The sequence below is a fragment of the Plecotus auritus genome (genome assembly GCF_963455305.1).
Source record: "Plecotus auritus genome assembly, chromosome: 5".
NCBI classification, from domain to species: Eukaryota; Metazoa; Chordata; class Mammalia; order Chiroptera; family Vespertilionidae; genus Plecotus; species Plecotus auritus.
Window position 1 is genome coordinate 57,427,402 of NC_137776.1, and position 14,156 is coordinate 57,441,557.

General features: G+C 39.0%; 1 protein-coding gene across 2 annotated transcripts in view; it reads right to left on the reverse strand.

The window, feature by feature from the left end:
• The window catches only part of PSMD14 (proteasome 26S subunit, non-ATPase 14), a 97,674-nt gene extending 85,884 nt beyond the window's left edge, over positions 1-11,790 (reverse strand). Inside the window, exons 1-3 of one of the 2 annotated variants that reach the window (XM_080667493.1) lie at positions 11,393-11,558; positions 10,776-10,855; positions 2,490-2,616 (exon numbers count right to left, since the gene is read on the reverse strand). The gene's annotated coding sequence lies outside the window, so the exon portion shown is untranslated. Of the gene's footprint in view, positions 1-2,489; positions 2,617-10,775; positions 10,856-11,392 lie in introns of both variants that reach the window. The other variant, XM_080667492.1, reaches the window with a different exon arrangement.
• Positions 11,791-14,156: the final 2,366 nt, after the last annotated feature.

Consider the following 14,156-nt stretch of genomic DNA (forward strand, 5'->3'; position numbering starts at 1 on the left):
AGAGAGGATTAACTTTGAAATATCAATCTGATTTGTTTTTTTATGTCTGGAATAACTATAGAAGACATTCTGATAAGTCTAGAAATTTCACACAAAAACTGAAAGGAAAAAAATAAGCAAGGTCTCAAATACACAAAAAGGAGTAATCAAGTTATACAAATTCATATCCAGTACCACTAAGTACTTAAAGATGAGAATGAAGCATTTTTTTTCTATTTGCTAATATGCCTTACAATTTCTCTTCTTCTTATGCTTTAGAAAATGGAAGACAGCTTCTTGAATTAATATGTGGTGTTAATTAACTACAAATATAAGTTAAATGCTAAAAGATTCATTTAGTCATTTGTCCATATCATTTTACTAGTTAAAAGTGCTATACAAATTGAAATGCAGTAATGTACTTATGACCCTGTGGCTCAGTTGGTTCCATGAACTGAGAGGTTGTTGGTTGATTCTAGGTCAGGGCACATGCCCAGGTTTGGGGCTTGATCCCCAGTAGGGGGCCTGCAGGAGGCAATCAATCCATGTTTCTCTCTCTCCTTCTCCCTTCTTCTCTCTCTAAAATCAATAAAAACATATTAAAAATAAAATAATGTACTTAATGATCATTACTTTATTGCTTAATCATGTTTGTTGAATCCTAACAATGTAATCATAAGACTCTCTATATATAAAAGGCTAATATGCAAAGTGTCCCCACGGGAGTTTGACCGAGAGACCAGGCGTTCTATCACTCGCTATGATGTGCGCTGATCACCAGGGGATGGCACGGAATGAAGGCAGCCAACAGCTGGAGAAGGGAGACCCTGGCCAGCAGCACACAGCCAGGGAAGGGAGGCCGCAGCCGGAAGGCCCCAATTGGCCCTGATCACCGACCAGGCCTAGGGACCTACCCATGCACCAATTTCGTGCACTGGGCCTCTAGTATTTAATAATGTTAGCACTGCAAACTTTATTTACAATGCAAACTTTACTCAAGTCCACATATAGAAGAGCACACAAATGAGTAAACCATGGAATTTTCACAAAGTGACCACACTCCCATAACTACCACCTAATCAGGGGTGGGGAACATCTGGCCCGAGGGCCATATAAGGCCTGAGAAATCATTGGGTCTGGCCCTCCCAAGGCATTAGGGATAAGTTAATTAAACGTTAAGCAGGCTAATTTTTAAGTTGATAATTTTGTATGGTCCTCGAATGATGTTATAAATATCCAAATGGCTGCTGGTAGAAAAAAGGTTCCCCACTCCTGCCTGACCTAGATGAAGGACAGATCATTATCAGCACCTAAGAACACCTCTTATGCCCTCTTCCCAGTCTCTACCACCCCACAAAGTAGAATTCCAACTTCTAAAAGCATAGTCTAGTTCTGCTATTTTTGAATTCTATAGAAATTAAATCATGTATTTTAGTATCCAGATTTCACTGCACAAGTTTGTGAGATTCACAACAAATAAACTCCTTTAAAAAAATGAAAAGGCATATATGAAAACTTGATAGCCCAGACAAATTTCTGCTTTACAACCTTAACTCATACTCCTAATGGCAACATTTACAAATAAAATCTCCATCAAATTCTCATTAAAATTCTTCAATTCAAATCTGGCATTCAATATATAGCATTTTTTAAAAGGCTATAGATGGGGGGAAAAAACACCTATATATTTTAAAATATAAAAGACATTTCTCTAGAATATATTATCAAAGGAAAAACTTTTTTTTTGGACCATTTCAAGCTTACAAACTTAAATGCAAATGGAAAAAAAGTAGTAACACGCCTTGGCTGGGTGGCTCAGTTGGTTGGAGTGTCATCCCATACACCCAAAGGTTGTGGGTTTGATTACCAGTCAGGGCACATACTAGGTTTTGGGCTTGATCCCCAGGAGGCAACCAAGCAATGTTTCTCGCACATGGATATTTATTTCTTTCTCTCCCCCGCCCCCTTTTTCCTCTCTCAAACATATCCTCGAGTGAGGATTTAAAAAAAACAAAACAAAAAAAAACTAACAACATAGAATATACTCTAGATATTCCAGGCCAAAGTCGATTCCCAGCTGTGTTCAGTTTATCTATTCCCCATGTTGTTTCTGATGACTTTACACAGACTCCAGATGCTGTGAATATACATGAGCAATGTGGGGAGCAGAGGGAAAGAAAATCTGGCAGGTCAAATTTGTGTTTTGAGCAAAATTAGATGTCTCAGCAAACAGGAAATAATATTTAACAAACTAAAACATTTAAGATAAGATAATCAGATCTAAAAATATACCAACATTTGGAAATGAAAAATATTGATAAATGTCCTAAATCACACCACTATTTTTAAGTTTATAGAAAGCAAACTAAAACAAAAATGCTTTCATGAGCCCTTAAATTTGGTTATCTGATTTATAATTTGGTATGTGTTAAAAATGATATATTTTCATAACAACCTTATGTCATTTCCTAAAAGAATATGTAAGAGTAAAATCCACTCTTAATTCTCACCTGGTCAGTAACTACAACTCCTGTGGTGTTAAGCTTCAATTTGTTGACTTTGACAAGTTTCTTCTTAAGTCAAGCTATTGCTAATACTGGCAGTTATGATTTTTTTTGAAGTACTTTTTTCTCTCTCCTAAAAAAAAAAAAAAAAAAAAGTAAATGAAATGATACAATTTTGAGAAAGAGAAAAATATAACAAGCACTTTACAAGAAGCAAAATTACTAAAAATGAAATAGAAATTACATTTTTAATTACCATTTCCAAAAGGTATAGAAATATCATCCTGGGGAGCTAGAGAGCATAGTGATTAATCCTATATCAAAATTTTGTTTCTAAGGGTGTCTTTTTTTTAATTATATGTATTTTTTATAACTTTACTGTTGACATTATTACAGATGTCCCCATTCACCCTCCACTCCCGCCCACCTTCACCCAGTCCCCTTTCCCCCTTTCCTCTGGCCATCACCACACTGTTGTCTGTGTCCATGGATTATACATATATGTTCTTTGGCTAATCTCTTCACCTTCTTTTATCCAGTTCCCCTATTCCCCTCCCCTCTGAAAGCTGTCAGTCTATTCCATGTATCCACGCCTCTGGTTTTATTTTTTTCATTAGATTCCACATATAAGTGAGATCATATTGTAATTGTCTTTCTCTGACTAGCTTATTTCACTTAGCATTATAATCTCCAAGTCCATCCATAGTGTTGAAAAAGGTAAGAGTTCCTTCTTTCTTTTTTTCAAAATGCATATTCCAGGGCCTTACCCCAGGCCCAATGCATCTTTTTCCCCCCAATATATTTTTACTATATTTTTTAATTGTTGATAGTATTATAGGTATCTCTCATCCCTCCCTCCCCCCCCTTTATACCTCCTAGGGTTTGTTTGTGTTTTTCTTAACAATTCTAATTATATGTAAAAATTGTCATTTTATGACTTTTAGTCTTTTGGGAAGTATTTCAACAAACAAAGAGAAAATTTACTTATATTTTTAAGTAGAACAAAATTCATTTGATTGTGTAATTACCATATAGGTCCACTGCAACATTATTACAAATCTATGATCCATTATGGAATCATTATGTTATTTGTCCTATATCTTGAAATTTGCTGTTCATTACCCTAGAAATTAAGTTCATCGTTTCTTAATCCATTATTCCCAATTATGCCAAAAAGACAAAAATAACATGAAAATGTAAGAATGACAACCATTATCCAAAATGAAGCAATCATGAAACACATTACAGTTACTACATCATTCTTTAGTTTTTATTGTGCTGTCCAAAGCTTTGCTTCACCTTTCAAAAAGATATAAAAGTCTAGAGACATTATCTTTATAGTCTTTTTTTTAGTTTTCATTGAACACAATTGAGAATTAGAAGTTTCCATATCCCACCCATAATGGCAAAAGGAGAACTGACTACGAAACAAAGCTTCACTATTATTAGAGAATCACAAGATAAATGTAAAGAGAGAAGTAACAGCACTCTTTTCTAATCCTATCTAATAAAGAGGGAATATACAAATTGACTGTCACAAAGATGGCGGCACCCATAGCCACAAGATGGTGGCACCCATAGCCACAAGATGGTGGCACCCAGTCCCCTCAGCCACACCGGAGTCCCCTAGTCCTTTCAGCCCCGCCAGGGAGAGGGGGGTGGGGAGGGGGGTAGCAGGCCCTCGGTGCGGCTGGAGGCGCAGGCAAGCCTCGGAGAGCGGCTGCCCAGCTGCTCAGGGCCACCTGAGGCTCAGGTAACCAGGGCCGGCGGAGGCTTGCACTTGGCAGTGGCAGCAGCAGAGGTGTGAGGGGGTCGCCTCCCACCCCTGAGGGCTCCCAGACTGTGAGAGGGGGCAGGCCATGCTGAGGGACCACCCCCCGCCCCCTCTCCAGTGCATGAATTTTCATGCACTGGGCCTCTAGTAAGACAATAAAACTGATGGTATAAGCCATGAGTTGCGGGGGGGGGGGGGGGGGGCGCACTATTGATATTGATAATGAGAACAAAATAATTTTGTTGTAGGGGGATGTCTTGTGTATTATAGGATGTTTAGTAGTACCCCTGGCCTCAACCCGACTAGATGCAGTAGCACCAATCCGGTGGTGATAAAAAAAAATGTCTCCAGACATTGCCATATGCACTCTGAAAGCGCAAAATCACTTCCAGTTAAGAACCACTGATATAAACAAAATCTCAGATCATGCATCTTCAGTTGACAATACCCTAGATCAGTGGTCGGCAAACTGTGGCTTGCGGAGCCACATGCAGCTCTTTGGCCTGTTGAGTGTGGCTCTTCCACAAAATACCACATACCCTAATTAAGTTAATAACAATGTACCTATCTATATAGTTTAAGTTTAAAAAATTTGGCTCTCAAAAGAAATTTCAATCGTTGTACTGTTGATATTTGGCTCTGTTGACTAATGAGTTTGCCGACCACTGGCCTAGATTCATTTTCTCAAACCTAAGAACCAATGAGTGCTGAAAACTGTTTGGGAGCTCTTCAAAAAATTCAACATAGAATTACCATATGACCCAGCAATTTCACTCCTAGATATATATCCAAAGACGTGAAAACAGGTATTCAAAAGTACATGTACATGCATATTTATAACATTACTATTCACAATAGCCAAATAGTGGAAAGAACTCGTGTCGATCAAAGAAAAAATAAACAAATTCTAGCACTGTATATACAAGCAATGGTATGGAATATTATTCAGCTATAAAAAGAAATGAAGTACTGATACATGTTACAATGTTGATGAAGCTCAAAACATTATGCTATGCCAGTGGTTGGCAACTCATTAGTCAACAGAGCGGCAAACCGCGCCGCATGTGGCTCACGAGCCACAGTTTGCCGACCACTGTGCTATGTGAAAGAAGCCATGTACAAAAGGTCACATATTATATGATTCCATTTATATGAAATATTCAAAATGTATAAATCCAGAGAGACATATGGAGATAGAAAGATTGCCAGGAGCTTGGTGAAGGGAGTAAAATGGAGAAACTACTTACTGCACAGGTTTAAAGTAACAGATTTTACTTTAAAATGATGGAAATGTGCCCAAACCGGTTTGGCTCAGTGGATAGAGCATCAGCCTGCGAACTGGGGGGTCCTAGGTTCGATTCCGGTCAAGGGCATGTAACTTGGTTGCGGGCACATCCCCAGTGGGAGGTGTGCAGGAGGCAGCTGATCGATGTTTCTCTCTCATCGATGTTTCTAACTCTCTATCCCTCTTCCTTCCTCTCTGTAAAAAATCAATAAAATATATATTTTTTTAAAAATGATGGAAATGTTTTGGAACTAGGTAGGTTGTAGTTGCACAGCATTGTAAATGTACTAGATGACACTGAATTAACTGTTCACTTTAAAATGGTTAATTTTATGTTATGTAAATTTCACCTCAATAAATTATTTCTTAAAAGGATAAGTGAACAAACAACATTTCTAAGAACAAAACAGAAATATGACATTTTCATCCAGTTAGGTATTCAACAAGAACTTTATCACATACTATTTTACAAGAACCTATTTAGCTAACGAAATGTATATTCTTTTACCTTTTTAAAAAATATATTTCTGTATTGATTTTCAGGGAGAAAGGGAAGAAGTTAGAAACATCAATGATGGAGAGAATCACTCATCAGCCCTCCTGCACCCCCCTTATTGGGGATTGAGCCTGCAATCCAGGCATGTGCCCTGACCAGGAATCAAACTGTGACCTCCTGAGCTCTTTTACCTTTTATGATGTTGATACAGTTCATATGTGAACAAATGCTGAAGTGTAACACAAAGGTGATTAAAAGGAAATAGATAATGTACCAATGGAAATAAATGATTGGACTAACACTAATTGGTGTTTATATATCTAAAAATAAAAATGTTTTGCAAGCAAAGATGATGACCAGGAATCCTCTCTTCCACCAAATTAAGAACTTTCAATGTTTGTTTTCAAAAGTATTGCAATTAGGAAGATGAAAATTTTTGGAGATAGATGGTAGTGAGGGTTGCACAACAAAGTGAATGTACTTAATGCCACTGAACTGTACACCTAAACACGGTTAAAATGGTAAACTTTAGGTTATGTATATTTGACACACATACCAAGTACTGCAAGTGCAAGAAAAACTGAAGAAATCATAAGCTAGAGCCCATTTAGAGAGATATTTAAAATGTGGAGCTGATCTTTACAAGATATAGACCAGGTGGATGATGAGCAGTTAATTACATTCAAACGATGTTGTCCATTTCAGATACATGTGCCTTCAAAACCAAGAAAATATGGAATAAAAATTTGTATTTTCTATGTTTAAACTTAACATTTCTAATAGTTGTTTTTTAACTATCTCTTTATTTTTACTTCTGTACATTATTCATGACTTAAAGGTGTAAAAAATGTTAGAAGGTACACTGGACCCAGATGGTAAATTGGTTTATGAGGGTTAAAGGCTATGACTCTGTAGTCCAAGTGCCAGGTCTAACACTTATTAGCTCTGTGTCCTTGGGTCAGTAACCTCTCTCAGTCTCAGTTTTCCTGATCTGCAAAACGGAGATAATGATAGCATCCATCTCATAGAGTTGTTTGAAGATTAAAGAAGACAATGGACATAACATTTAACATAATATTTGGCACATAGTAAGTAAACCATGAATGCTAACTGCTGTCATCAGCACTATTATACTATATATGAGCATAGCTACAATTCATCCAACACAGATTCTATTTCCCACATAGTGTGCCACATAGGGATTTTTAAAATACTGGGTAGCCTGGCCATCATGGCTCAGTGCTTGAGCATCAACCTATGAACCAAGAGGTTACGGTTTTGATTCCTGGTCATGGCACATGCCCGGGTTGCAAGCTGTATCCTCAGTAGGGGTGTGCAAGAGGCAGCCAATCAATGGTTCTCTCTCATTGTTGGTATTTCTGTCTCTCTCTCCTTTCCTCTCTGAAATAACTTAAATATACTTAAAAAACAAAGAAACAAACAAAATTATTGGATATATTTCACAGTACTAAATGAATCAAAATGGAGAGAAGGGATCTGCATTTTGAAGAATTTAGCAAAGGGATTCATAAAATTAAAGTGCTACACAATAAAAACATAAAATTCAAGTGTTACACTATAAAAGAGAATTCTTCCAGTTCTTAGAAATAAAAGCAACATAAAAGGTCTAATCTAAACCAAGTTTTTACACCTGTCAAAAGGTGGAGGACTCAAAAGCTCATTCATGATATGATTAACTTTACTTAAAATATGGTCAGATAATATGAATAAAGTGTTTAGCTACATGTATTATGCCACACACATAGTAGTGTATTTTAATTAGTAAAAATAGTACAAAGTATCATTATTTTCAAAAGGTTATTAATTTTCCATTTTTCATCTCCTGAGTTACTATCTGATTAGAACCTGATATAGTTAGATAATGTTCATGATGTAATTAAAATACATCATTCCCAGCCGAAACCGGTTTGGCTCAGTGGGTAGAGCGTCGGCCTGCGGACTGAAGGGTCCAGGGTTCGATTCCGGTCAGGGGCATGTACCTTGGTTGCGGGCACATCCCCAGTGGGGGGTGTGCAGGAGGCAGCTGATTGGTGTTTCTCTCTCATCGATGTTTCTAGCTCTCTATCCCTCTCCCTTCCTCTCTGTAAAATATCAATAAAATATATTAAAAAAAAAAATACATCATTCCCAAATATTTATAGGAAGTTTATGGAACCATGAATGGAGTTAAAAAAACAGATGCTCCAAAACTATCTTAATCTTGATTAAGCATGTGATAATTTTTTAAAAATATATTTTGATTGATTTCAGAGGAGAGGAAGAGAGAGAGAGAAACATCAATGATGCCCCCTACTGGGGATCGATTCCTACAACCCAGGCATGTACCTTGATCAGAATCAAAACGTGACCTCCTGGTTCATAGATCGATGCTCAACCAAGCCAGCCTGGCAGAATGTGATTTTTTTTTTGTTTGTTTACTTTTCAATCTTTTCACAAGAGCCTCTAGTATCCCAATCCTACTTAATAAAAGGCTAATATGCAAATCGACCGAATGGCAGAATGATTGGTCGCTATGACACGCACTGACAACCAGGGACAGATGCTCAATGCAGTAGCTGCCCCCTGGTGGTCAGTGCACTCCCATAGGGGAAGCACTGCTCAGCCAGAAGCCGGGCTCATGGCTGGAGAACGCAGTAGTGGTGGCGGGAGCCTCTCCCGCCTCCGTGGCAGTGTTAAGGATGTCCGACTGATGGCTCCCAGACTGTGAGAGGGCATAGGCCAGGCTGAGGGATTCCCACCGCCCCCCTGCCCCGAGTGGACAAATTTCATGCACTGGGCCTCTAGTTAATTCATAAAATTCAAACAAAATCATGAAGCCCTTAGCTGTTTGGGTTTACTATTAAGTTTCTCATTTTCCTTTTTTATTCGCCAACCCATGAAGATAAATACTATTATTTTGAACACTGATGCAAAATGCTTTTAAAACTACTCCACATTTGTGAATTCACTGTATTTCTAATTCCTCCACTCCGATTTGTGGAAAGTAATTAGGAACTTCTTTCACATTCTTAAGGGCTTTCTTCAGTGGAAGAACTACAAAGAGTCAACATTAAAGTTAATTATATAAACAGGATTTTGAAAGCAAGATTCTCCCCCTTCAGAACAGAGTGTGGATAGAATTATCCTAAGTATCTCCTGTGGTGTCTCCTAATTACAGCATTCAAGTAAAACAGTTATTAAGTACTACCATGTTTATAAGGTAATACAAAAAATAGAGCCACTAAGAACCTTAGTGACTTGCACTGAAAAAAATTTACAATCTACCTGGGAAGGTATGATATTAACCCATGAAAAATACATAAAGTGAAAGGACAGCATAGTAGAGAGAGCTTGAAAGGCTCTGCAGCCAATCAAACCTAGATTTGAATCCCGGTTTCAATACCTACTCCTTATAGGATCTGGAAGAAGATACAGTGTCTTCTTCTAGACCAGAGGTGGGGAACGTCCGGGCCTGGGGACCATATAAGGCCCTTGAAATAATTTGGTCTGGTCCTGCCAAGGCATTAGAGCTGAGTTAATTAAATGTTTGACCAAATATAGCAGGCTAATTTTTAAGTTGATAATTTTGTATGGCCTGAGAATGATGTTATAAATATCCAAATAGCCCTTGGCAGAATAAAGGTTCCCCACTCCTGTTCTAGACTATAAACCAAATGGGACCAACTACCTTGCAAATCTGTTGCAAGAATAAATACAGAGCACCTAATAGAGTACCTGGAACATTATAGGTACTCAATAACTTTTGTTGTTTTTACTATATTATTATCTTAGAGCTGGAAAATATTATTGAATCCAATTCTCATTGTACAAGTGGGGACAAGAAAGTGTCACAAAACAGAATATGAATGTCAAATAAGTGCAAGAAACAGGGTATTTGACAAGTTCATGAGTAAGAAACCACATGAGTATCCAAGTAAGGCTTCCACAGGTGGACACTGATTTATGAAATGGACATTGCTTTCTATTGAAATTGGAAAACAAAAACACAAAACACCATTGCTTCTTGGTACTGATCTGCAAACACGGGTTCTGAACTTGGAAACTAAACGCAGTTTACACGACAAGAATAAAAAGAGAATGAACCCATGTCAGCGAAGTTAAAATCCAGCTTTTCCATTAGAACAGCAATATAGTATTTTCTAAACACCCAAAGCAAAAAAGTCTCCTAAATTCAACAGGTGAGGCTTCATTGAAAGATCATGAAATCTTTCTTCCATTGGCCAGATGTAATTTTGTTCTGGGACAAGTTTAAGACAATATTCAGGCTTTTCATTAAATAGCACTTCACTAAACATATTGTAACTAGTTAATTCTGAGCGACTATGTCTTAATCTCTTCAAAAGCACAAAACACCATACAATTTGTTTGAACCATATAATTTAAAACTTCGAAGGTGGGTAGGCTTACATGAAGGTCACCATTATGTTAATCATCTCCACTAAAAATGTATTCAGTTCCTTTTTGTTATTTCAACATTTTCAATGATTGTCTTGTTGCTTTCCCCATAAACATTTTAAGTCAGCAGCCCTAAAAACACACTTTTGTGAGCAGCGAAAAAAAAAATTATTCTCACCCTAGAATTATATTTCTAGGCTAATTTTTAAAGCTTCTTTCCTGCCTCTTCCAAGAAACCTTTATCAACTTTTGGTACCATTTTAATTTCAAAACTTTTACATCCGGTCGCCAGATTCATATTGATTCTTACAAAAAGCTTACATTTTTCTTCTTTTGACTGAAATGAAGCAACGTCCCCAGCAAAATTAAGAGGTAACACACAGAAGCTGATTTCTACTTCACTGAAAAACAGAAAATGTAATCAATTCCCCAACAACTACTCATTGAAAGTAAGTTAAAAGTAATTTAAAAAGCAGGAATAACCACACATTGTTTTGCAGATTTTCAAGATGAAAAACCAGTGAATCTCTGGGGTTTTTTGAAGGGAGCTAAAAACCTAACACTAAGAGTCCAGAGCTATGGGAAGGACAAGTGATCAAGCCAACATGCATTCAATTAAAAAATTAATATTCTTCTCTCTCCTTTGTTTCCTCTGTCTGCTTTTCAAAACAGGAGTAACTACCAATGGAGCAAACTGAGGCCCTAAACACCGGTTCTCCCTGTCTAGTAAGGAGAGGTTCCTAGGATGTGAATTCGGGAGAAGCACCAGAAGGATGAAACACCCAGACCTAACTCGGCCCCAGACCCGAGCAGCCCTTCGACAGGGCCCGGGCCGCCACTGGCGACTCGGCTGGGCAACGTGACTCAGGAAAGCGCGGGGTGGCCGCGGCCTAGCGCGCTGTCTCCGCGACCTCCGGGGCCGGCCTTCCCCGTCTTACCTGAGGGCGAGCGAGGGTCCGCGGCCTGGACCCTGGTCTTCCCGCTGCGGTGACGCGGAGGCGGCGGGGCGGCAGCAGGGGGTCACACTGGGCCCGGATCTGGCTCCGCGAACCGGCGATGAATCAGCCCGATTCCATTCAAAAGAGTCGCCCAGGCCTCCGCCGCGAAGTACTTCCGGGTTCACTGCTCTGCTTCGGCTTCCGTTCCCCCGAAGGCCAATGGGAGACGACTCGGGAGCCGGCGGCGTCCCCGGAGGACCGCCCCGGACAGAATGCTTAGGCGGCGGAGCTTCTCTGGTCCGGGCTGGGAGGGCGGGGCGGGTAGTGCGGGGTCCACTCCTGCGGCTCCGGCAGCCGCTCTTTTCTCCCCCGACCTCCGAGCGTCCCTGATCTGGGATGCGGGGTTACCAGTCCCGGGGGTGACGGACAGGGAAATAGAATTGCAGGATTGCAGAGATCAGAACCCTTTTCGCTTGATGTTCACCACGGTCCTACTCGAAAACTACTTGGTCTTCTGAGAAGCAAAAGAGAAAAATGAGGGGTGTGAAAAGAAGAGGAATCGGCCGGAGGCTTATTTCCGTAGTGCCATCTACCCCCCTTGTCTTTACCGCTTCGCAAGGATTGGATTTCAAGGAAAATCAACGTTTACCAAATGTTAAAACCACTTATTTTAGGCTAAATTTAATTGGCAGGGCTTAAGGAATCATTGACTCGTGTTTCTCCATGTAATTTGCATTAACAACAATGTCTTATCCATTATCTGATCTGTGCTAGGTTTTAGAAAGCAAAAAACGCCCAAGAAATGACTATTGAAAATTTATATCACACTTAGTTAGAGGCTCTGTTTAAGGTAGCATGTTTACCAAGTCCCACTCACTTTGTCAAATATATTGCAAATAATAAGCATCTTTAAAACATTCCTAAACCAAGAATGGTGATGAATTTACTGGGTGGAGGGGAAGACAGGGTTATAGCATCTGAATTCAAAGCTATTTGAGTGGTACAATTACATAGAATTTCCCTCTCAAAGATGCTCCATCTCTATCTAAAAAATACATAGATTATTTAAGCATAGGTAGTATTAATTATATTTGGATCCCCATCTTTATGTTTTCTCCCAAACTTAATCCTCCTCTGTTTACATTTTTGGTGAATGCGCCCATCCTTAACCAGTTTTCCTAACCTAATCTGAGAGTAGACAATTCCCTCTTATTTACCTGTTCCCACTGGCTTTCCAATTTATCACCCTGGAAGTCATTAAGAGTTTAATCTGTAAAATAGCTTTCCCAATCCACCACTCCCCTTTTTTCATTCTCTCTACTTCATCCTTCACTCAGGCCTTCATCACTTTTCCTATAATGCTGTAATAATCTCCTTGATCTCCCTGTCTCCAGTCTGTCCCCCTTCAATTCATTCTCCACTTGGTTGGCAAAGTTTTTTTCTGCTGTGCAAATACAGTCATGCCCCTTCTTTGCTAAAACCCTAACCCTAACCCCAACTCATAACATCCAATAAAAGATTAAAAATCTTCCAACTTTTTTTGGAGCACCATTGCTCCACCCATTCTAAGATATTTAGCCGGGGATGAGATATCGGTAGGGACTTTTTAAAACTCTGGCATATTCCTGGAAATCTAGAAGGAACTATACAGCTTAGGGCCATTTGATTGCTCAGGAAAGACCTGAGAAGGCCTTTGCTTTCACTTCTGCCTGTGCTTTAGGCTCTATATAAGTAAGAAGTAAAGACTAAGGTCGAGACCTGGCCAGTTTGGCCCAGTGGATAGAGCATCGGCCTGAAGACTGAAGGGTCCCAGGTTCGATTCTGACCAAGGGCACATGCCTGGGTTGTGGGCTCAATCCCCAGTAGGGGGTGTGCAGGAGGCAGCCAATCAATGATTCTCTCTCATCATTGATGTTTCTATCTCTCTCTCCCTCTTCCTTCCTCTCTGAAATCAATAAAGAAATATTTATTTAAAAAAAAACAAGACTAAGGTCGAGTTGTAAAGTCCTTGGCTGAGTGTGGGAGGCAAGCCCCAACACACATACTAAGATTCCTGGCAGAGACGGGGAGACTTATTAGTTGAAGATATTTAAGGAGATCTCTGGCCAGTCATCAGATGACCACTAAGCTAACTAAGCAAAAACTTCAGTGCTCACAACAAAGAACACAGACTTGAAGGAATGAATTCAGAAAAGTCACTAAACCAACAACTATTAGAACAAAACAAAAACAACAAAATCCTGGGGAGAGAGAAGAATTTGACTTCCTGACTTCCTGAGTTGCCATATTTTATTATTTTAAATGTCCAGTTTTCAAAATAAAAATATTGAAAAAGTATGATACTTACAAAACAAAACAGAACAGCAACACAAGAATATAATGCCCATACGCAGGAGTAAAAGCAATCAGTAGGAACTGTCCTTGAGGAAGCGCGTACATTGGACTTACTAGATAAAGACTTTAAATAAGATATTGTAAATATGTTCACAATGCTAAAGGAAACCACGTCTAAAAAAACTAGAGGAAAATATGAGAACTGTATTTCACCAAATAGATAATATTAATAAAGAGATAGAAATTATTTTTAATAAGCAACAGAGCAGTGTAAACATAAGTTTTGGTTTGGTGCCAACCAAAGAATTCACGTGACTCACTTATTATGATATTCACTTTATTATGCTGATCTGGAACTGAACCCACAAAACTCCAAAGTATGCCTGTAGAAAAGATAATAAAGAAATATAAACAGAGCCTCAGAAGCCTG